Below are 21,534 nucleotides of genomic sequence, written 5' to 3'. Positions count from 1 at the left end.
TCTCATACAAAATGCACAAAAACGGCCGAAGCCTGACCAGGTAGATGCTGCAGAATTCCATAATCTTCCTTGGCGAAAACGCCAGGCAGCTGGGAGGCCCCGCTGGGGATGCGCGCTCCAGCGGCCCCCTCTGCTGGCCGCCGCCATTCTTTTCCGAAAGGTACTCGCAGGATCGCCGAGCATCTTCAGGGGCGGTGGCCAAGCAGGAGACTACACAGTCAAGCCCTCCGACGGGGTTTCCTGTGGGATGTGTGATCCCAGCCACCATCCTGTCGTTTCCAACTAAAATGCAGGACCACAACTGACGATAGTCCAGTCCACGGAGACACACTGCCTTAGCGCCTCCCTCCCCGCCTGTTCTTACCTCGCTTTGGGCCAGTAAGGGAGTTTCGGACCAGAGTCAACAGAGTTCCGAGTTACAGTCTTAGTGGTAATGGGACGGTGCAACCAGGCCCATCTTCTCTAGCTAGAGCCCAGGACGCCATGCTCGGAGTACCCTACGTTTTCAGAAGATTTCACCCATGGAGAGAGAACCCTATGCCAGAACTTAAAGAGACCCCACGCCACGGTTGGAGGACCCAGGAGATTCCATACTAGGAGATTCCCAAGGCTTAGAGGACTCAGGGCTCAGTGAACACTACCCTTGACTCCGTCCAGAGGGCATTGCATTTTCCCTTTGCACCAATACTTGTGATTCCTGCGGCCGACCTTGAGCCACAGAGGCTCCCTGCAGCTAACTCTCTGTGTCCTGGAGGTTGCTTGCCTATAATAGACAAAAGCTGTTGGGGGAGGCTTCAGATGGGAGAGAAGAGAGAGGGAGCAGGCAAAAAGGAAGGAGGGGAAGCAATAAGAGAAGAAAGGCAGGCAAGCCAGGGTCTAGACTGGTGCGACCACCTTGTCTCTAGCACAGGGGGACTGAAGTTGGCCTCGCCAGTAACTCCAAAAAAGCAGCCACCAATATGAAGTCACAGTGACAGCTGGTGTCCCTTTCAGAGTCAGGCACGTGTCACGACCTCACACCTGTGAACTTGTTCACGCAGCGGCGGTGGGCAGTGGCATTACTGACTTTCCTACAGCTTCTCCACCCTTGATGGTGACACACTCCACAGCCCCTCCCCACCTGGGCTAGGGACCAGTGAAAGAGAGTTAGCAGGACTCTGGGAGCCCCTTCCCCTCCCCCATCCTGCTTGCACCACACACAGCCCAGGGACAAGGAGCTCTGCTTGCCTCTTCTTTTTTAAATTTTTTTTATTACTTTATAAATAATACCAATCAAAAATTTCACCTCCTCCCACTTCCCTCCCGCTCCCCCACACACCCTCCTTCCCTCCCACTCCAGTCCTGAGAGAGGGCTAGGTACCCTGCTCTGTGGGAAGTCCAGGCCCTCCCCCCACACATCCAGGCTTAGGAAGGTGTGCATCCAAATAGACTAGGATCCCAAAAAGCCAGTACATGCAGTAGAGACAAATCCCAGTGCCATTATCATTGGCTTCTCAGTCTGCCCCAATTGTCAGCCATATTCGGAGGGTCCAGTTTGATCCCGTGCTCGGTTCAGTCCGAGTCCAACTGGATTTGGTGAGCTCCCATTAGCTCAGGCACACTGTCTCAGTGGGTGAACCAACCCCTCATGGTCCTGACTTCCTTGCTCATATTCTCCCTTCTTCCGCTCTTCAACTGGACCTTGGGATGCTTGCCTCTTCTGAATCTGTGTGCAGACAGGGATGACTGAGCTTGTGAGTCCTGCTGTGGGACTCCATCCCACGCCTCAGTGTCAGGCTGCTGACGTCGGATGTAGAGTCCCCCAGGGCCGTGTTGCGCGGTGGAGGAACCAACTAATGCGAGACACGCTGGTGGTTTTGGCCCTGGCAGAAACCCCACCAAGTACCATGGGGGTCCCAGGGTCCCCGTTATAGATGCGTCCTCTTTGCTTCCTGTTTACCGTCATTCTGATTAGCGATGAGGCCGAGCTGATTGGCCTAAATCACAACCAGCCCTCTTGGCCAGCAGCTCGGCGCAGTGTCTCACTTGATTGTAATTGTGCCATTAGGGGTAGCAGAGTGTGCTGTGGCAGGCGGGGGTGTGTGTGTGACGGGGGAGGGGAGAGACTTGGGAGGTACCCAGTGTTCTGAAGCAAGGCCAAGGGTAATTTAACTCCAGAGTCCTTCCCCAGGGACCTGAGACGAAAGACCTCACTTCTCTGAGACTCGGTTTCCATCTTTAGAGGTTTGGGACAGTCAGGACCTTTGCCAGGGTTCTTGGGAGACGTGACAGACATACATGCATATTAGCGGGAAAAGGGTATCTCAGACTGTGTACAGCAGCTGTGACTGGGGACAGGCTTTGCTCTCCTGGGTCCCTAAAGGAAGAGCTTCCTGGGTTCTGTAGATGCTGGGAGCCAGGAGGGGTGTGACCACATCCCCCCCCCCCCCATCTTTCTTGTCACGCACCCTCCTACCTTCAGTGTCTAAGGACACATCTCTGGAGTCAGGGTCTCAGCTACACAGGGGCTTCATGCTTTACCCCCTTGGATCTTTCCTGGTTTGCTCGTGTTTTTAGACAGGGTCTCACTGTGTAGTTGGGCCTGTCTTGAAATTTGTAGTGTAGAGCAGGCTGGCCTTGAACCCACAGAGATCCGCCTGCCTCTGACTCCCAAGTGCTGGGAATAAATCTAGGTACCACCACGCCCAGCTCCAGAGACCCTTGAAAGCCCATTTTCTGGGGGATAGGAGTGGCCACACTGGGCACATAGGCTTTAGTACATCAGTTCCCACTCTGATGCTGGCCCCTTATTGGAAAGCTTGTCAGCCACGAGCAGGGTGTCCAACATGGGGCGAGCCTCATCTCCAGGGATCGACCGGACTGGCTGTCACTCCACGTGTTAGCTACTTTTTCCATTGCTATAACGATACACCTGAGGTCCTAAGTCACATGGCCCAGGGAACTCCCCCAGAGTGCTTCTCTCACAGACCAGCTCCTGTGTCCCCAAATCCTCCATGGAGTGGCCATGGAGGCTGCAGCAGCCCACAAGTTGGCTGTCAGCCTAGGCCTTTTGCAGGATTGAGGAAGAGTGACCGAGCTGGGGGAGCCCTGAGACACAGCCCCCTTCCTACCCAGGAGAGTGGGCACAGCTCAGTTCATGTAAGGACATCTCGAGGCATCCCGGCATTTCTAGTCTCCACTGGAGCCAGAGTGAGAAAGAAGCCGCTGCAATTGGGTGGTCTTGAGTGGGGAGGGCTGGCCTTCCACTGCTGGCAACACAGACTGGGATTAGGCTGCCCTGGGCCTCCCAGGATCAGGAACTGGAGGAGATCAGTTGCCCACTGTCCTAGGAGGCCTCCCTCACCGTGGGTAGTATCGGGCAGACTTCACAGCTGCTCCTCTTCCACACCTGAGGAAGTAGTTCAATGACATCCTGGGGCTCAAGGACTCACAGTAGCCAGTAAAGCTCGAAGCTGCTCCAGGCTCAGAGGGGACTCCCTGGACACATGTGCCCACATTGCAAGCCCTGGGCTCTCTTTGTACCTAACCATATATGCAGGAAATCCAACCTCAGCTCCTGGAGGCTTCAGTCTGTCTTCAGGCCAACCTCAAGCCTGGAGACAATCCTGTGACATTTTTTGTTCTCTAACTTATTGTGTTCCTAATTGAAGCAACAAAGGAGTATGAATGGCTTCAAGGAGCTGAGGGAAGCTCTTCAGAGCTACAGAGAGAAGCAAAAAGCACCACGGGCTGTGGGAACAGGGGAGGGGTGCTTTGTGGAGAAGTCCTGGCTCCAGCAGCTAGGGATGTCACAGCCAGGGTGTGGTCCCCTCCCCGAGTAGCTCCTCTCCAGCCAGATCAATGGTGAATGATGGGTTACCATGGGTCTCTAAGGTGGTGTGGTGATTAGAGTCACCTAGGAGGTGGTCCTCTGATGCCTATGGGAGAGTGTCTTCACTAACTCCTTTGATGTGGGAAGACCTGTCTTAAGTGGAGTGAGCACCTAAGCACCGCCAAGCAAGCGTCTCTCTTTGTCCATGGTTATGGAAGTCATGAGACCAAACCCCTCAATGCTGGACTATACCAGAAACTGCATGGTAAATAAACCCCCTTCTCCCTTAAGGTTTTTGTCAGGTATTTATCCCAGCAGTCGGAAAGAAACGAAGACAGATATTTCACAAGTCACAGACCTCCTGTGAAAAGTGTCTATTGCCATACCGCCAGCCCCTGGGGTCTCACGCCTCCCCAGCTGATGTCATGTCTGCTGCTGATTCCCACTAGAGTTGGTTGGATCCCTTGAATACAAACCTGTTTTCACGGGTCCTGAAGAGAGAGGCAGTGACAAGCCGTTCATCATCGGAGACCTGGGATCCTTCTGCCCTATAATCTTTTCGGTGGCTATCTCCCCAGAAACCTGCCCCGCCCCAGCAGCTAAAACCAGGGGGCTTGCAAACCTCAGCCCTAGGTTCAAGTCCTCCCAGCACCTGTGTTTGCAAACCCATGCCTGCCGAGATCCTGAGCATCACAGATCCTTTAAAGAGAAGTCTGCCAGTCTTTGCGAGTGGTTAATCCAAGGTTGGTGTCTGGGAGGGAACGGGGCTTTGCCTCAGCCTAGCTGTGTGGCTTTGGGGATGCCTTTAGCTCCCACAGGTTCACTTCCCTGTCTGTAAAATCAAGGCCCATGCACCTAAACCATTGGGCACAGTAACTCCCGGGTGCTGCACCCTTCCAGAAACTTCTAGTGGTCTTTAGGGTATTCCACTCACCCCAAAAGAAAAGCTGTTAAAAGGATTTATGACTTGCTAATGAGAATCAAAACACAGCTTACAAAATCCCTATTACCCAAGCTGGCCCTGAACTTGGGAGCATTTGTAAAATTAGAAAGAGCCCATGGGTGGTTATGCAACTGGGAAAGCTTGGGAAGCAAGTTCCCCAGGCGTCTCTGCTGGAAGCTTGGGATCTGGGTGTGTCTGGCTCTCTGGGACCCTTACTGTGAGCTGCAAGGCCCAGCAGGGGGATGGACTCGAAGGAAGGCCAAGACACCCACAGCGACACACTGAAGCCTGAGAAGCCCCTCCGTGCCTCCAAGGACCTCTTGTCCCAGACACAGGGCAGCTACTGAACAAAGAGCTTTCATTATGTCCTTTATTCCAAACACCTCCCCTGTTTAAGAAAAAAAATTATAAAGAACATATGTATTGGCCAATCTGGACACATGCTAGGCCAGAGACGAAAGAACAGAAATCTATGGGAAGGGCTGCAGGTTTGCAAGGCCCTGAGCTGACAGCCTGGTTCTCTGTCTGAGCTGTTGCAGGAGACTCCATGCTTCTGAGACTCAGTTTCCTCACTTGTAAAAAGGAATTGGGTATGCCTCATTGCCGGGTCTCCCGGAATACCCTAATGGGGTGCAACTGAAATTTAACAAACAAAGACAAGTAGACAGCGGGGGAAAGCCTTGTCTCTGTCACAGAGCCCATGTCTGGCAAGGCAGGCTCAGATCCTCCCACTTTCAAGAGACAGGGACTCAGAGAAGTGAAGCCCTTTGTCTGAGGTCACACAGCCAGGTCTCAGCACAGCTCAGGAAGGATTCGGAATCCTTGACTATCAGTGAATCTGTCGCGTCTACAGCCCCAGGTTGTCATCCTCCCTGCCCAGAGAAAGATCTCAGGAATGAAACCTGTTTGTAGATACAGGGTGTGAGGCCACCCCAATGTGGGGAGTGCAATACCACCCCTACGTGGGGAGCATAAGGACCCCCACACTGTAGAAGACAGCCTGTCTACCAGCCAGAGTGCTGCGGAGCCCATAGAGCCAGCAGAGGGCAGCAGAGAGCAACAGCTGGCACAGGGAGGAGCCTTGGGCTCTTATTATTAGGGGTTGTTGGGCACTGGTTGGTGGAGACTGTCAGGGCCTCGGATGTAGGCACACCCTTGTGAAGCATGCAATATTGCTTGGCCAGGCCTACTAAAGAGGATGCTTACCACAGGGCGCTGGGGAGGAGATCCTTATTGTGAACACCCTCCTGCAGGACCCTGGAGTTCCCAGTGGAAGCAAAACTGAGGTTCAGAACCAAAGTGATTCACCCAGGGAGTTCAGAACAGTGGCCCCCAAATGTCCCCTTCCCATCTTATCCACAGAACCTGGATGGTGCTATTTGTCACCACTGAAGGGACCTCTCAGATGTGTCTGGGAAAGGACATTGTGGGGTGGACATCTCCTCCATGGCCTGTGTGCACGCACCCTCACAAGAGGAAGACAGGTGCACCAGGGAGAGGTGTGTGGGTTGTGGATGCTGGGGTCCAGCAACACAGTGTAGGGAAGGCTGTCTCATGGTGATGGTTACAACCTGGGACACATGAATATATGCCAGGGCATGAATGCTTGCCATGCAGGAGGACTACTCAGCCCACAGCAGTTTCTGTTGGTTGTTGTCCCCTTCTGGGGCCTGCAGGGCAGAGAAACTTAACTACCAGCAGGGGGCGCCTTTGACTACTGCCTGAGCTGTGTCATCCTAGGCCCAGACAGGACACGCAATCACACACACCGTTACACACGCACCACACCACACACACACACACACATACGTGAAGCACGCTCACTCCTTCCCACTGAGCTGGCATGCCCAGGCGGGCCTGTCACCCTGACAGCTGGCTGTGCCCACTCACATTGGTGGTCATCTGCCTCTCAGGATCTAGACCTGCAACCCTGGACTGCTCTCCACTGGTGACACTAAGCCATAAACCTCCAAAGAGGGTCAGAGACCAGGAGGGTGGCTGTCTCAACCCCAGGGCCTGCGATTCCTAGCCAGGACCAGAGGGCGGTGCTACCCCGCAGGCTGGGAGGTCCGGACGCAGTCAGGTGGTACAGCTGAAGGTCTGCTTGCTCAGCTTCTGCTCGTCCAAACCCACACCTGTGTGACTCATAGCCCCGCCTACCTCTGTGAAGCTGGAGCCTGGACGGAGGCAAAGTCGTCTCCTACCCATGCGCCCAGGACACGTCACTGATTCTCTTTGGACATGTTAAAGACAGCACTGGGGACCCACGGAAACACGTGTGAAAACGGCACAGGGTCAGCCGTGTCTGTCTGATTCCATCAGGATGCGACTCTAGGCCCCCGGATGTCCTGAAGCAGGAGCTGATGGTGATGCAGAGACAGTGACCGCAGATGACCTCGTCACGATGCTGTGTCACTGTGTCGTGGAGGGGTTAGACATAGACCACCCGCCCACACACCATCCTTTACTGTGTAATTGATATCCACTGGCCTCCTTGGGTTTCCCCTTATGTGGACCATATCCAGGTCTTGGCAGAGAACAATGAAGATGAAGGGTTGGTGTCCCCAAGAGGACTAGCTGGAGTCACCCAAAGGAGGAACCCATGGAAGGGTTCCATCCCAGCTAGCCCACTGACCCTCTCCAGAAGTCTCCATCCTTCCCTTCAGACTCGGTGGCAAAGGTGGGTCAAGATTGTCAAAGCACACCCTGAGATCCCTGGAAGCCGACTACCCCCACCCACCCCCATAGAAGTCTCCCTGACTCTCACACTCAGCAGAACAGGCCAGTTGCAGGGGTAATTGCTGTGCTGAGCCCAGCTTCAAAGCCAGGACCCAGCAGGGTGTCAGGAACAGGGCTGCCGGCATGCTCTCTCTGTCACAAAGAGATAGCACACTGTCTAAGATCACTGACAGTGGGAGGGCTCTGTTAGGGGCTTGAAATGTGAACACGGAGTGACACACAGTCTCCGTGTGACCCACAGAAGTATCAAACTAGGTCAGCACTCTACCCACAGTGCGTTCTTCCCACCCCAGGGTTCCTCACCAGAATAAAAGTCACAGCTGCTAGCCAGGCGGTTGCTGGCACACACCTTTAATGCTAGCACTCAGCAGGCAGAGATAGGCTGATTTCTGTGAGTTCAAAGCCAGCCTGGTCTACAAGAGCTAGTTCCCAGACAGCCAGGACTGTTACACAAAGAAAGCCAGTCTGAACAAACCCTGGTGGAGGGTGCATTTTAGCAGGGTTCTCAGCTGCTTAGATCACAGGGCGGGTGCTGGGACCCAGAGGAACAGGCTTGAATATGGGCTCAAAATATGTTTGTTTGTAAACATCTTTATTTTCTTTATTTTGAGAGCTGGGGGTGGAACCCAGGGCTTTGTATGCACTGAACGAGTTCTTTGCCCCCAGTCACACGCCAAACTCTTTTCTGATCTTAATTTGGAAACAGGGTCTCACTATGTTTTCCAGGCTTGTCTCGGGAGGGCAATCCTCCCTCTGCGGCTGTGCAGCTGGGGTTACAGATCTGTGTCACCCAGCCCAGCTTTCTAAAGTGTCCCCAATCCGGAGCCCAGCTCTGGAGCGGCTCTTGGGCCCAGGGCCGTCATGATCGCCAGTCCTCTGCCTGGGAAACCTTTCCCATCTTTCTGCACAGTGGATGCCCACCCTGAAAACCCTGCTAAAATGCACCCTCCAGCAGGGAGCCCCCGATTGCTGTGGTCACAGGCCCACCCTCCCTGGCATCCCTCCAGGCCCCGGCGAATCTCAGCACTGTCCTCGGAACAGGGGATTTCAATGGCTGATTATCTTCTCCTCCCTCTGCTGGCGCAGATTTATCCCTTGTTCATGGATATCTTTCCCCCTCAGTGTTCACCAGCCTTTTCCGTCAGCACCCAAAGAGGCTGTGCAGAGAGATTTTGCTTAGTCCTTCCTCCTGTACATCAGGCGTGGTGCTGCCCACCATAAATCCCAGCTCTCTGGAGGCTGAGGCAGGAGGATCATGAGTTTGAAGCCAGCCTGACCTACACAGCAAGGCTCTGTCTCACAAAAATAGAATCAGTGCAGACACGGAGGCACATGCACTCGGGGGTGGAGACAGGAAGGTCACGAGTTCAAGGTCATCCTCCAGCATGTCCTAGAAAAGAGAGGCAAAGTCACACACTTGATCTGACAGTATCCTCACTCACTTGGGCCTGGAGTGTCCAGAGGGTGGACATAGGCTCAGACATCCTGGTTGGGATTTGTTTTCACACATGACATGGGAAATCATCCCAGCACAAAGACTTGGCTTTGTGATTCCCTGGCCAGGGCTCAATTTTAACACTGATTTGCCAGGCCAAGAGGTTATAGAGGTATCCATAATATGTAAAGAACTCTGAAAGGACAATGACAAAAGACAAACCGTCCACTTAAAACTGGACTTCAGCTGACACATTTCCAAGAGATGGCACCACCAATTGTTAGGAAAAGACAAGTTAATACCACCCCAAACACACACACACACACACACACACACACACACACAGAGAGAGAGAGCAAAGCCATGAAGAAGTTATAATGAAAGTGAAGAATAACAGGTGTCGGGGAGAGTGTCGCCGGTAACTTTGTTAAGAAAATTTCTCCTTTGTTATGAAGAAAGTAACCCACTGCTTGGTGAAAACGATGGGAAATGGGTATGTTTTCTACTTTGATAAAAATTCTTAAGAACAGCAACCTGAGGAGCGAAGGGTTTCTGTCAGTTTACGGTTTGAGGTACAGTGAACCCTAACACTTCTGTTAGGCAGGCGGTAGAAGTGAGGCAGCGGTCACATCGTAGACACGGTCAGGCCGCAGAGAGATGAAGGCTGGCGCTCAGCTCACCTCCTCCCTTCATACAGTTCAGGGCCCTGGCCCAGGCCATAGGGCCTCTATGTTGGGAGAAGGTGTCTTCCCACCTCAACGAGCCTAGCCAAGAAATCACACCTAGCATGGCAGGCCCTTTCTGGGGTTCCAGGTCCTGCCAAGCTTACAGCATGAACCATCATGCGGCTTTCTGTTGTTTGCTGCTTCTGTTCTTTGAGGAGATCTCTTACTCTGAAGCCTAGACAACCTTGAATTTGGGGCTTTCTGGCTCCATCCTTCTCTGTCCTGGGGTTACAAATGGCTGTGCACCACCATGCCTGGCTTGGAGTTGCAACTTTTAAATCTGTTTTACATGTCTCTTTAGTCCCAAATTTTAGTCAACACCACCCCTCTGGACTTGATGGAGAGGCCAGGCCTACGGGGGTTGGGGAGGGTCCTTGTCAGTGATGCAGCAGGCAGGACTCTGTGGCGACTCACAGTGGCCCACACCGCTGTGGAACCCTCTCCACTTCGCTGTGACCAAGACCCTTTGGATCCCAAGAGATGACTTCTGTAATTGGAGGCTGCTGTATGGCACAGGTAACTCGCCTAATCAAGGGAGCCCTGCCAAGGGGCAAAGGCCTCCTGGACAAGATGAGGAGTCTTAAAAGATTTTATCTGAGGGCCGGGATGTAACTCAGGCAGTACAGTGCTTGCTCAGTGTGCACAGCGCACAGCGTCGTGAGTTCTAGCCCCAGCCTGACGTGAATCAGGTCTGCTGAAGCTTGTCTCATACCAGCGCGTGGAAGACAGGAGGATCAGGAGTTCAGGCCATTCTCTGTTGCATAGTGAGTTTGAGGCCAGCCTGGGCTACATGAGACCCTGTCTCAAAAAGGAAAAAAAACAAAACAAAACAACAACAACAAAATAAAAACAAGAAAGATCTGACTTAAAAGAGAATCCTTATTAGGACTGAAGGGACCACATAGCACAGGATGAAACTGGCAGCTGAGAGCTGAAAGCCCCCTGCCTCACAGACGGCCTGTGAAGAGGCAGGCACTGTTCCCTTCAACCCCTGTCTGTGGTCACTTCTCCGCAGTTCTGAAAGCTAATCATGGACGGGGGAATCCTCGGGTGCCTGTCGAGGCTCCTTCCCACTGTCTGGGTCCCCCACTCCCAACACTATCCTTTCTGCTCCCGGGCCTCTTGGTTTTCCCCCTCTCCTGTCCAGTTGCAGAGCTAAAAGGCTGTTATTCTCTTAGACACAGCAGGCCATGTGCCCACTCAGCCTGGGGAGGATATAGAGGCCTTAATCTCCCCATGTGGGGTCCCCAGGTGGGGGCTGCAGACACTGGCGAGTTGGCACAGGAATGCCAACCCCTGCTGCCGGAGTGGAGGGGTGGTTGGCACAGGGGTGTCAGCCTCCCTGCCCCAGGGGTGGGGATGGGGGTTTGAGCCTGAACAAAGCTCTCTCTTTGAGGTCGGCTGCCAACAGAGAGACCTTTGTTCTAAGGGGAATTTAAGATTAGTTCTGGAAAGAAAGAGGGCACCGTGACACAGGCGTGTGTGAATCTGGGTAGGGAGAATATATTTCTTTAGCTTCTTGGCAAATAAACAGATCTCACATTGACACTTCCAACATCCGTTTGATTGTTTGATTTGTCAGTGAGCCCTTTGGTGTCATGTTTTGATGACCCCACACCAACAACAGAGAACGAGGGTGGGGAACCTTCCAGAACAGTGTGTCATAGAAGGGAAGGGTCGGGTATATCAGTTACCCATAGCCGCATAACAAGCCACCCCAAACCACCTAATCCCAGCACTGCAACCACTGGTAATTTGCACAGATGTTTGATCTCTCTCTCTCTCTCTCTCTCTCTCTCTCTCTCTCTCTCTCTCTCTCTGTCTCTCTTTCTCACACACACACACACCCCTCCCCACTGTCTTTTAGTTCAGGCAGGCCAGAGGTGTGCACAGGAACCAGGAGGAAGAGAAGGTGCCAATCTCCCATTAAGGGACACAGCATTGTCCCATGGCAGAGAACGAGGCTAGAGGAGTCTGGGGAAACCAGCTGTTTAGTAGATCTATCCTGAGTACCCTGAATCCGGTGTACCTCTCCAGGGAGGAGGCTGGGACAGTGGGGGACTGCTTTCTGCTGTGAGTCTCTATCTTCTAATCCCAGCCTAGGACACCCCTGCTTGGTGCAGTGCCCCGGCAAACCTGAGAAGGGTCCCTTGCCGTGAACGGAACGAGACATGTGTACTCCCCAAACCCACAGCGTTCCAACGACCTCAAAGGAACCAGAGGCCCTCTCTAGTCAGGTATCTTCAGCCACCAAGCTGTAAACACGTCCACACACAGCAGAGCCCGGCAGCCTTTCCGCAGGGCTGGTCTCTGCACTGGCCAGAGCAGCCACGATCCTTCCAGACTGGCAGTAAAAGCTGACCTTTGTTTCAACTCGACTTAATGAGTAGTGAAGGCCGGCGCAGGCCCCCAGGCGGCTTTGGGGTGAGGCCTCCAGCCACGGCCAGCCCTGCGCGTGGATCTTGAAAGCCGAGGCCTGGGCTGTGAGGCTGCAGCAGAGGAGACTATTGCCCTCACGGTGGCAGATGGGGCCGGTCTCAGAGCACCTGCCCCGAAAAACTTAACTCTGCCCCCACAAACACAACACTGGGGCTCCAATCCCAGCCCTGCCTCTCTCTGGCTTGTGAACCTCTCATCAGGCCCAGAGGTCATCTACAAGAAAGGCCCATGCCACCATCACCAGGTCTAATTGCCACTACAGGCAGGTCATGCTTCACTAATTTGAACAACAGAGTGCCAAAGAACAATGCCCAACCCAACATGGAGGGCACAAACGTCCCTGGTTCTGATCCTGGGGACTCAGGGAACATGTCTTGGGAAGTAGGACTCATCTCTTCCATGAGAGAGCAGAGCCAGCAGGAGGGGGTGTGGATGGCGCCCAGGTCACACAGCCTGCGGCTGGGACCTCGTCATGTGAACTGCACCCATCACCTTCCTCAAGGGAGATGAAGAAACAACTATAGGGAACGGCTTCCCCGATGGGAGCTGACCCTCCCCTCCACCCTGGCAGCAGTGCTCACGAACCTTGCAGGGAAAGAGCCCTTGCTGTGGTCTGAGAAATGGATCTTGGAAACAGTAGCTTCAGTGGACAGGACAAAGCAACACTCTGGAAGGCAGATCCCACCGTTATTCCCCAAGGCTGCCTGAGCAGACTGCTTTCATTCCCAGAGAGGATATGGACTGCTGGCCTGCTGGCCTGCAGGCCCACCAATCACAGCGGCCCCCTCTCTGTGAGTCTAACGCTGGAAATTCTACCCAAGACACCTCCGTTCCCTCCCATTAGCTTCATCAGGTTTGGGGGTGTTCATTTTCAACACACACACAAGTACACACACTCACATATGCACACACGCACAGAGCATTAGACTGAATAGCTTCTCAAGCTCGTCTAGGTGACCAGCCCGGTATCACCAAGAACCTTCACATTCTGGTTCAACTGTTCCCTGTCATCTCCAGTTGCATCCCATCTTGCAAAACTCAACTCTGTTCCCACCGGATTCTAGCTACCCACTTCCTCTCTCCCAGCCCTGTGCCCTTGGACAAGAAAAGCTGCCAATAGAGTTTTTATTCTAATTGATCACATGCTCAAAAAGCCTCAGAGTCCGCAGAAAAGGGAGATGCAGGGTAAGAGACAGGTCTTGTCACCAACATTGCCATGGCCTCCTTCGGAGGTGAAACTGAGGTCCAGAAAGATATCACCTCCAGGCCCGCAGTGACTGCCTGACTGAATCACTGTGGCGGGGATTCAGTTACTGAAACAAGAGTTTTTAGCAGAAGTGGTGGCTCACACCTTTGATTGACACACTCAGGAGCCCAGGCAGGAAGATCAGTGGGAGCTTCAGGCCGGCAGGGGCTGAGGTGAGACCCTATCTCAAATATACACGTGTGTGTGTGTGTGTGTGTATGCGCGCGCATGTGTGTGTGTGTGTGTTTGGAGGAACTTAGTTCAGTGGGTCAGAGCTCTTACTGTCCAAGCAGGAGGACTATGCAAATTCCCAACACACACATTAAAACTGAAGTCAGGTGTGGCTGCTCACATACCTGTAACCCCAGCACTGTGATAGAAAAGGTGGAGACAGGAGAATTGTTGGGATTTGCTGACTGCTACCCTAGCTCCAGATTCAATGAGAGATCCTGTCACAGGGTAGAGAGTGATAGCGGATGCCTGACGTCATCTTCTGGCCTCCCAGAGCATATGGGCACAAATGTCTACCTGCACACACACAAACACACGTGTACATATACATACACAGACATACATGCATGATACACATAAACACATGCACACGTACATACATACAGACAGACACACACACACGCAGAGTTTTCTATTTAATCAGCTTGTATGGGTCAATTGTGTGAGTGGTAGCTCGCAGATCCAACACAAAAAATCAGTCTAGTGCTCAAGTTAGCTCCTCTACCAACTGCAGTTTGCAAAGCATGCTGATGATGCCAGCAGATGAAAAAAAATGTCTGCCAAGGAAGCTCTGAAATGCACACAGAGACAGACACAAGGCCAGTTCTGCCTGGACCAGCATTGTGCATTGTGGAAGTGTGTTTCAACTGTGGCCATAAAGAAAAAGATCAGGGAACAAGGAAGGTGGCTGTCATACTTCAGAGTGGGGATGATGGAAATCTGGGCATGAACTCTACTTACAGGGCTCTGCAGGTTCAAGAGCTAAGGCTGAGTGAGTCCCACTCTGCAAAGCCATTCTGCAAACTGTGGAGCTGGGGGCAACAGCCCTGGGAATGAGAGCATTCTCCAGGAGGGATACTATTTGTATTCTGTGCTTGTAAAAGTTAACACTGCAACTACCCCTGTTCCAGGCACTGGCATCCCCCACACAGCAAGGCGGAAATGGGAAACATGCAGTGTAGAAGCAGGGGCTACATCTGGGGCCCTCTCCAGGTTGGCCCCAGAGCTGAGTGGCTCTAGCTGTCTGCAGATTTAGCTTCTGGGATTCCACAGCCTCCTGCTGTGGGGAAGAGGTTTCATTGGATGCAGAGAAGAGGAGGGGTTAGAGATTAGAGCCTAGAGACCCCTCTGAGGAGTCAGGTAAGAATCATACCTGCTCCCTCAATTGAGGACAGCTGCCTGGGTCTGCGTGTCAACTTTTCTGGTGTGAATTTGGCTAAGCCCTTAGTTGTGAGAAAGGGAGTTAGTTCAGAAAATATGGTTCGGTACTCAGTAGGTCTCCGTTCAATTGGATTGGAAATGTCTTAATTTTGTTTCTGTTGGGGTGACAAAACACCCTAAAACGAACCTAAGGGAGAGAGAGGTTTCGTTTTGTTCTGTTTTTAGCGCACAGTTCAAGGCACAGATCATCATGGTAGCGACGTCAAGGTGGCAGGAGCTTGAACTGCAGGTTACATTTATCCACAGCCAGGAAGCAGAGAGTAATGCCTGCTGCTGCTTAACCTAGGACCCCAGCTAGGGAATGGAGCCGCCCAAGGTGGGCAAGTCAGACCTGCCTCAGCCAAAGTCAAGAGAATCCCATCCACCACAGACAAGCCCAGAGGCTCATCTCCTGGGAGACAGGGACCGTGACAACCTTCCAGATCCAGGCATCCCTGAGCTCCTGAAGGGCAGGCTCCTTCCTCAACATCTGACTAGGACGAAACTTGTCCTGGCCCTTCTGGTGGGCATGTTCTCCTGGTAGCCCTGACCTCCAGAGACAGCACCTTTGGCCTGTGTGACTGGTGTTGTGGGATATTTGTTTAGCTATGTAAAGAGATGCCTTTGTTTAACCACGCAAAGGTGTGTTGCATTTGGTTACCTATGTAAAGGTGTGTTGCTCTTTTGCCTTGACTGCCTGATTGGTCTAATAAAAAGCTGAGCAGCCAATAGTGAGGGAGGAGGTAAAGGCTGGACTTGTGGGCAGAGAGAGTAAGGAGTAAGAGGAATTTAGACTGAAAAAGAGGCACCAGGGAGATGGGGGAGGGGCATGCTAGCCAGACACAGAGGAAGCAGGAAAGTAGGACCTACAGAATGCAAGGAAGGTAAAAAGCCCCGAGGAAAAACGTAGAGGAATGGAAACAGGTTAAATTAAGGTCAAAGAGCTAGCGGGACAAGCCTAAGCAATGGCCGAACATTCATAATTTGTAATAAGTCCCTGTGACTTTATTTGGGAGCTGGCTGGCAGCCCTAAGAAAATGCCAACTACAGACTGGCCTGATTTTTTCCCCTAGCCCTCACCATCATACAGGGCTCTCGCTCAGTCTACATGAAAAAGCCTGCCAGAGATTAGCACATCAAAAGCACTCAAGGGTGACTATTTTTTTTTTTTTTTTTTTTTTTTTGGTTTTTCGAGACAGGGTTTCTCTGTGGCTTTGGAGCCTGTCCTGGAACTAGCTCTTGTAGACAGGCTGGTCTCGAAATCACAGAGATTCACCTGCCTCTGCCTCCCAAGTGCTGGGATTAAAGGCGTGCGCCACCACCGCCCGGCTCAAGGGTGACTATTGTTTGTTGGGTGAATATATATCCTGCCTCGATTTGGGATGCAGAACCCAGGGAACTTGGTGTCAGAGAAGTTCAAGACGAACAGAAGACATGAAGGCTGCCTTGCCTTGGAGGTGTGGCCTAGGAGTGTCTGTAAACAAGGACGAACAGACAGACACAACACACACACACACACACTCCACTACTAGAGGTGGACATGGTGGACTTTTTGTGAGGGAGTGGATCTGCCCAAGAGGATAGAAGAGTGGAAAGTGGGCCTCTGAAGGCAGGAGGAGTCGGTGTGGTGGGAGTTACCCCTGCCCCATTTCACAGGACTCTGCCTCACGGTGGGAGCCAGGCTCACTCACCTGTGACCCTAACTGTGTTTACATTACTTGCAGCCTCGTTTGATCTCCTGCTTTGTCTTCCCTAGGCCGGAAGACAAGCTGATAGTTTTACAGGGCCGCTGTGACTCTGACCAACCGGGAAATAAAACCCTCACATGGCATCATCTTTAAGGAGGTTGTGTTCACAGGCCTCCCTCTTGCTCTGGCCCAACCTTTGACCATGGCATAGGCTAATACTTTCTGCCTGCCTCTTCCTAAGCCTTACAGGTGCAGGAACAAAAGGCCCTTACCTGTGGGCGCTGGCCCTCACCTACCTACCTGGAGAGAACTGAACTGGGCTTTTGAGGCTGACAGAGCTTTTGGAAAGTCTAGCTGGTGGAACACTCTAGGCAGCATTGAATGGGGGATGGTGCTGCCTCTGCGATGTCCACTCCATGGTCCTCCTCTCCGACTTGACGGCGGGTATCATCACAGGACGTTAGCTGATAGGCAAAGATGCATCTAATAGCCAAGGGGAAGTAGGCGGTTGGGACAGAGAGGGCTCCTACACATGCTGCAGGGGCCCCACCCGCATGCCCTCAGTCTCCTCAGCCTCCTCAGCCTGGGTATGCATCTGCAGCTCAATGCAGGGACTTGTCCCTACTCTCTGAGGCTAAGGGGAGGGTACAACACATTTGCGGGGAATTGCCCCAAGAAGGTCTGAAGGATCGTGGCTCCCTCCCCTTCACCTTTGCCACACTGTCTCCAAGAAAATGAACCCCAGACATCCCCTGAGGACCCTGCAGAAGTGACAGCAAGGGACTGACAGCCTGGATTGCTGTCATAGACGGTAGATTGGTTTGGGGCAGGGGTTGCTGTGCTGTCCCATGGGGCAGCGCCACGTGTTGAAGATGGCAGGCCAGCAGGTGTCTAGGAGCGGGGCTCTGTGTGAGACATCAGAGTAGCCTTGGGCCCATTAGTCCTGGGCTTCTTTGGGATGAGATCACATAATACACAATTCAAACTACAGTTCCATGGCTTCTCCGGTCCTTGCCGATGGAAATACTTCCAAGAGATACACGCGGTGGCTTTGTGCGTCAGAACTGTCCCCCATGGCTTGTTTGCTTGACCACCTGGTCCCCAGCTGGTGGCATTGTTTGGAGAGGTTGTTGGGGGGGTGGAGTATGAGACTTAGAGACAAGATCACTAGGGACAGGCTTGGAGGTTGTTCACCCTTCTGGCTCCAGCCTGTGCTCTGCTTGCTGGTCCAGCAGCCATGGGCAGCTAGGTACCGGGTCAGATGAAAACCCTGCCAGGACTTCTGTGAGTTAAAATCAATCCTTTCTTCCTTTAGCTGCTTCTGTGGGCACTTGGTCAGAACAAGAAAAGTAGCAAGGAATGTGTGTGTGTGTGTGTGTGTGCGTATGTGTGTGTGCACGTGCATGTGTGTGCATGCGTGTGAGTGTGTGTGCATGTGTGTGCGTGCATATGTGTGCGTGTGTGTGTGTTGGCTGTGTCACTCACATCTCTGTCTCTCTATGGCAGGACCCTCCCTGCCCTGCTGCTGCAGACCTGGAGGTCTGACTCTTTCTGGCAGATGCAAAGTGAGCAGAGGTTTTTAAAGTCGCCATTCCCTTTGTTTGGCTTGTGCCTTGTTGTCTCCTGTCTACCACTAGGAAGCTGTGCCTAGGGCAAGCTATTGCCCTTCCTCCAACTGTGTGAGCCACCGTGTTCTTTTAACCAGGTCTAGTGGGTCGAAGGCCGGAGTAGGTCCCAGCAGGTCCACCACGGGCCTCTCCAATGCTTTGGCCCCAAGCATCCTAGCTTGGGATGATGGACACAGCATCACAGTATCCTAGCTGTGACACATGAGAGCTGTTTGATACATGATGGTCACACAAGGGGGTTTGTACCCTCCTCTGCCCCCAGGACCCAAAAGTTCAAACCTGTGAAGCTTGCGGAACATCTGTGCCAGTCAAGGTGGGCTAGGCAGACATGGAGGGCAAAGGGACAAATTGTGTGGTAGCTGCTGAGCCAGTGTCATGGGACAGTTCAAACAGGAACAAGACCACCCAACACTGCCCCAAACCAGCTGGAACCAACATGGTGGACAGAGAGGGTGCTCACTGTCCTTGGCTTATTATAATCACATCTGCATGTCATTAGTCTCAGAAGCTGAGTGCTCCCACCAAGCATCAGATACCGTGGCACATTGAAACCTTCTACACAGACAAAAAGGGGTTTGTAGTGGTGGAGTAAGTCTGATACTGGGGAAATCCCACCCGTTCTTGGAATCACACACACAATCCTCCCCTCCATTGGTGTCCATCAGACACTAGCCAACATCCTGGACAGTGTGACTTCCTGAGAAACCGTTGTGTACAGTTATGCTGTAATGCCACTTCCTGTTAGTCCCTCACTTTGACTGTCTCTGTCTGGGACATGATCCCAGAAGCACCAGGTAGAAGTCTCCATCCACCCCCTCTGAGACCTCCCCAGTCTTCACCATCAGCAGCACACCCACCAGGAGCAGAGACTCTCAGCTTTCTCATGAATGCACAAAGAAGCAGAAGGAACTTCTGTCTGGGGCGCTCACAGAGGGGACGTGGCTTAAAGCCCCATAGAACCCAGAGAATCTTCCCTGGAGCTGTCAGCCAGGTGTGGCCTAGAGAGGATGGAGGAAGAGAAACAAGGGTGGGGGACGGAGTAGCCCGGGCGGCTCAGGCTAGATGTCACTCAAATGCTTGAGATGTTGTGGGGCTCCCACAGATGAGAAGAGACACTCAGCAAAGGGACAGCCCTAATTCCTGTACTGAGGGCTTTGGTTAGCATTCACTTCTGTGAGAGTCACACTCCTTAAACAGAAGACCAACGTCCTGCCCTCTGCGGGGGCAGAAAATTTCATTCTACCCCTTCCACCCCCAGCCCAAGCTGTCAACTTGTTTCAGCTTTGTCTCTCAGTTCCCACTGCCCTAAACTAGGGCTGCAAATGAAGGCCCAAGGGCCAGATCTGGCCACTGACTACTATTGTAAATAAAGTTTTACTGGTACAACCATACTCCTTCGAGTGTGTCTTGTCCACAGTTACCATGGCAGGATGCAGACAGGCTGAACCCAGTCCTTCCCCTCTTCATCCCTCTGCCTCGACCTTTCCCCGGCATCACTCTCTAGGCCCTGCCCTGACTTGACTTCTCTGTGCCAGTTCTGCCCATGCCTGGGAAGGAGCCACGCAGCTGGCAGGCCTGCCAGTCATTCCCCCACGCTGCCCATCACCCTCCAATTATCCACTCCTGTGTGGGGCCTGCCTGGGCCATGTGGTACTTCTACCCAGGCCTGTCTATCGACCGGAGTGATTTTTCCATCCACTGCCCCCTCCCCTCACTTCCTCACCCTGTGTTCCTCCAGAGAGGCCCCCGAAGAAGTGAGGAGCCTCCGGATTCCAGCTCTGGCCCGACTCCACCCTGTGCGGATGCCAACAGAAAGCCGGTGTTTGCCTCGATTAATCACGGGCCCAATCTGCAACCTGAGCCCCGTGCACCAAAAAGAAATGGAAAAGTGCAACCCGACCACAGAAGTATTATTTTATAAATAAGGCCCTTCAGTAGTGGCTAATTGGATACACATTTTGCAAGATTCGGGGAACATTAGAACTATCAACTCGAATTGGCTGGGTGGGTTCCCATTACAGCCGGGGTGGTTTTCAGTCCCACGCCAGGCCCCAGCTTGCACACTCTCTCCAAGCCTTACTTTCTCCTCTAGTGCATTGCTCTTCTACCCAGTCTGAGATTGATAACAGCTCCATAAATCACAGGACACACCCAAGCCCCAAGTCCTGCCAGCCAGAGTTCCACTGAGGCAGATGCCTAAAGGGCACAGCAATTCCCACACCTACACCCCAATGAATTCCGTTTGTTCCTGCTGTGTGTCGGTAGCCACCTAGCCTCAGGCAGGGTTGCGGGGAGTTGTGTGCCCCTCCCAGAAGAGGAAGGCTGTGAGGAAAGAGTGCAAGGTGAGCTGTTTCTACAGAGGGGTACGGGGCTCAAGTCTGCCATAAATGGGGGCTCGGCCATCCCTGTTACTCAGGAAGCTGAAGCTGGAGGATCACAAGTTCAAGGTCTCTGTGGCAACTTCGTGAGACCCCCGTCACCAAGCGAAGAGTGGAAAGAGGCCCGGGCATGTGTCTCGGTGGAGGGTGGCTTGCCCAGTGTGAAGGAGTAGGCCAGGAGCCTCTCTGCCAGGGCCTGCGGTAGAAACAGCTTCTCTTCAAACTCAGCTTGTCTCTCACACTCGACTCTGTCATTCTCCCAACGCTCACAGGTCAGGGCTCAGACCATCATGGCTGGGAAGTCAGCCAGAAGCAGCTGGTCAGTGCATCCTCAATCCAGAACCAGAGAGCGATGAAAACAGGCTGCTACCCAAGCCCCTTCTCAGCTCACACAGTCCAGAATCCCAGCCCGGGAAAGGCACCACCCTCAGTGGGAAACTCTTCCTAACTCAGTTCAAGCGTAGGAAAATCTAATCAAGATCGTTCCCCCACAAGCATGTCCAGAGGCCCATCTCTGGGGTGATTCTACGTTCTGTCTGGTTGACGCTGAACACCAAGCGTCATGGTTGGTTTCCACATCTAACTAACAAAGTGTTTCCTCGAGTCCACCCTCCAGTCCAAGATGACAATATGATTATCCTTCTCAGAGATGGGGCCTCAGTTCTTCTGTGACATATGTGGGTCTGTCGCCCCCCAGAAGCTAAATATGTACCAGCTTTCTCCCACTCTCTAGCAATTCTTATCAGGATTGGGAGGGGTGGGGAAGAGTCTCAAGGTGGACACAGTTTGAACAGTGGCTCCTCTTGCTGGCTGGGTAGGGTTCTGCAATTCCCACAGTCCCTACCACCCCCTGGATTCTGGCATCCAGCTAGTTGTTGGCTTAACTATATTCATTTCGCACTGGAGCATCTGAAGATACGGTGCCGTCTTAGAAATCCTGGCTGGGTACAGAATGTGGAAATCCACAGGACTTTGCTGACAAGACAGCAAGGCCTGAAAAGAAGAAAAGTTCATTCACAAAACAGTCACATAGGATCTCATCTGCACAGAGGGATAGCCAAACCCAGTGCC

This window comes from Chionomys nivalis, chromosome 9 (assembly GCF_950005125.1).
Source record: "Chionomys nivalis chromosome 9, mChiNiv1.1, whole genome shotgun sequence".
Classification (NCBI taxonomy): domain Eukaryota; kingdom Metazoa; phylum Chordata; class Mammalia; order Rodentia; family Cricetidae; genus Chionomys; species Chionomys nivalis.
Note: the sequence above shows the minus strand (reverse complement) of the source record.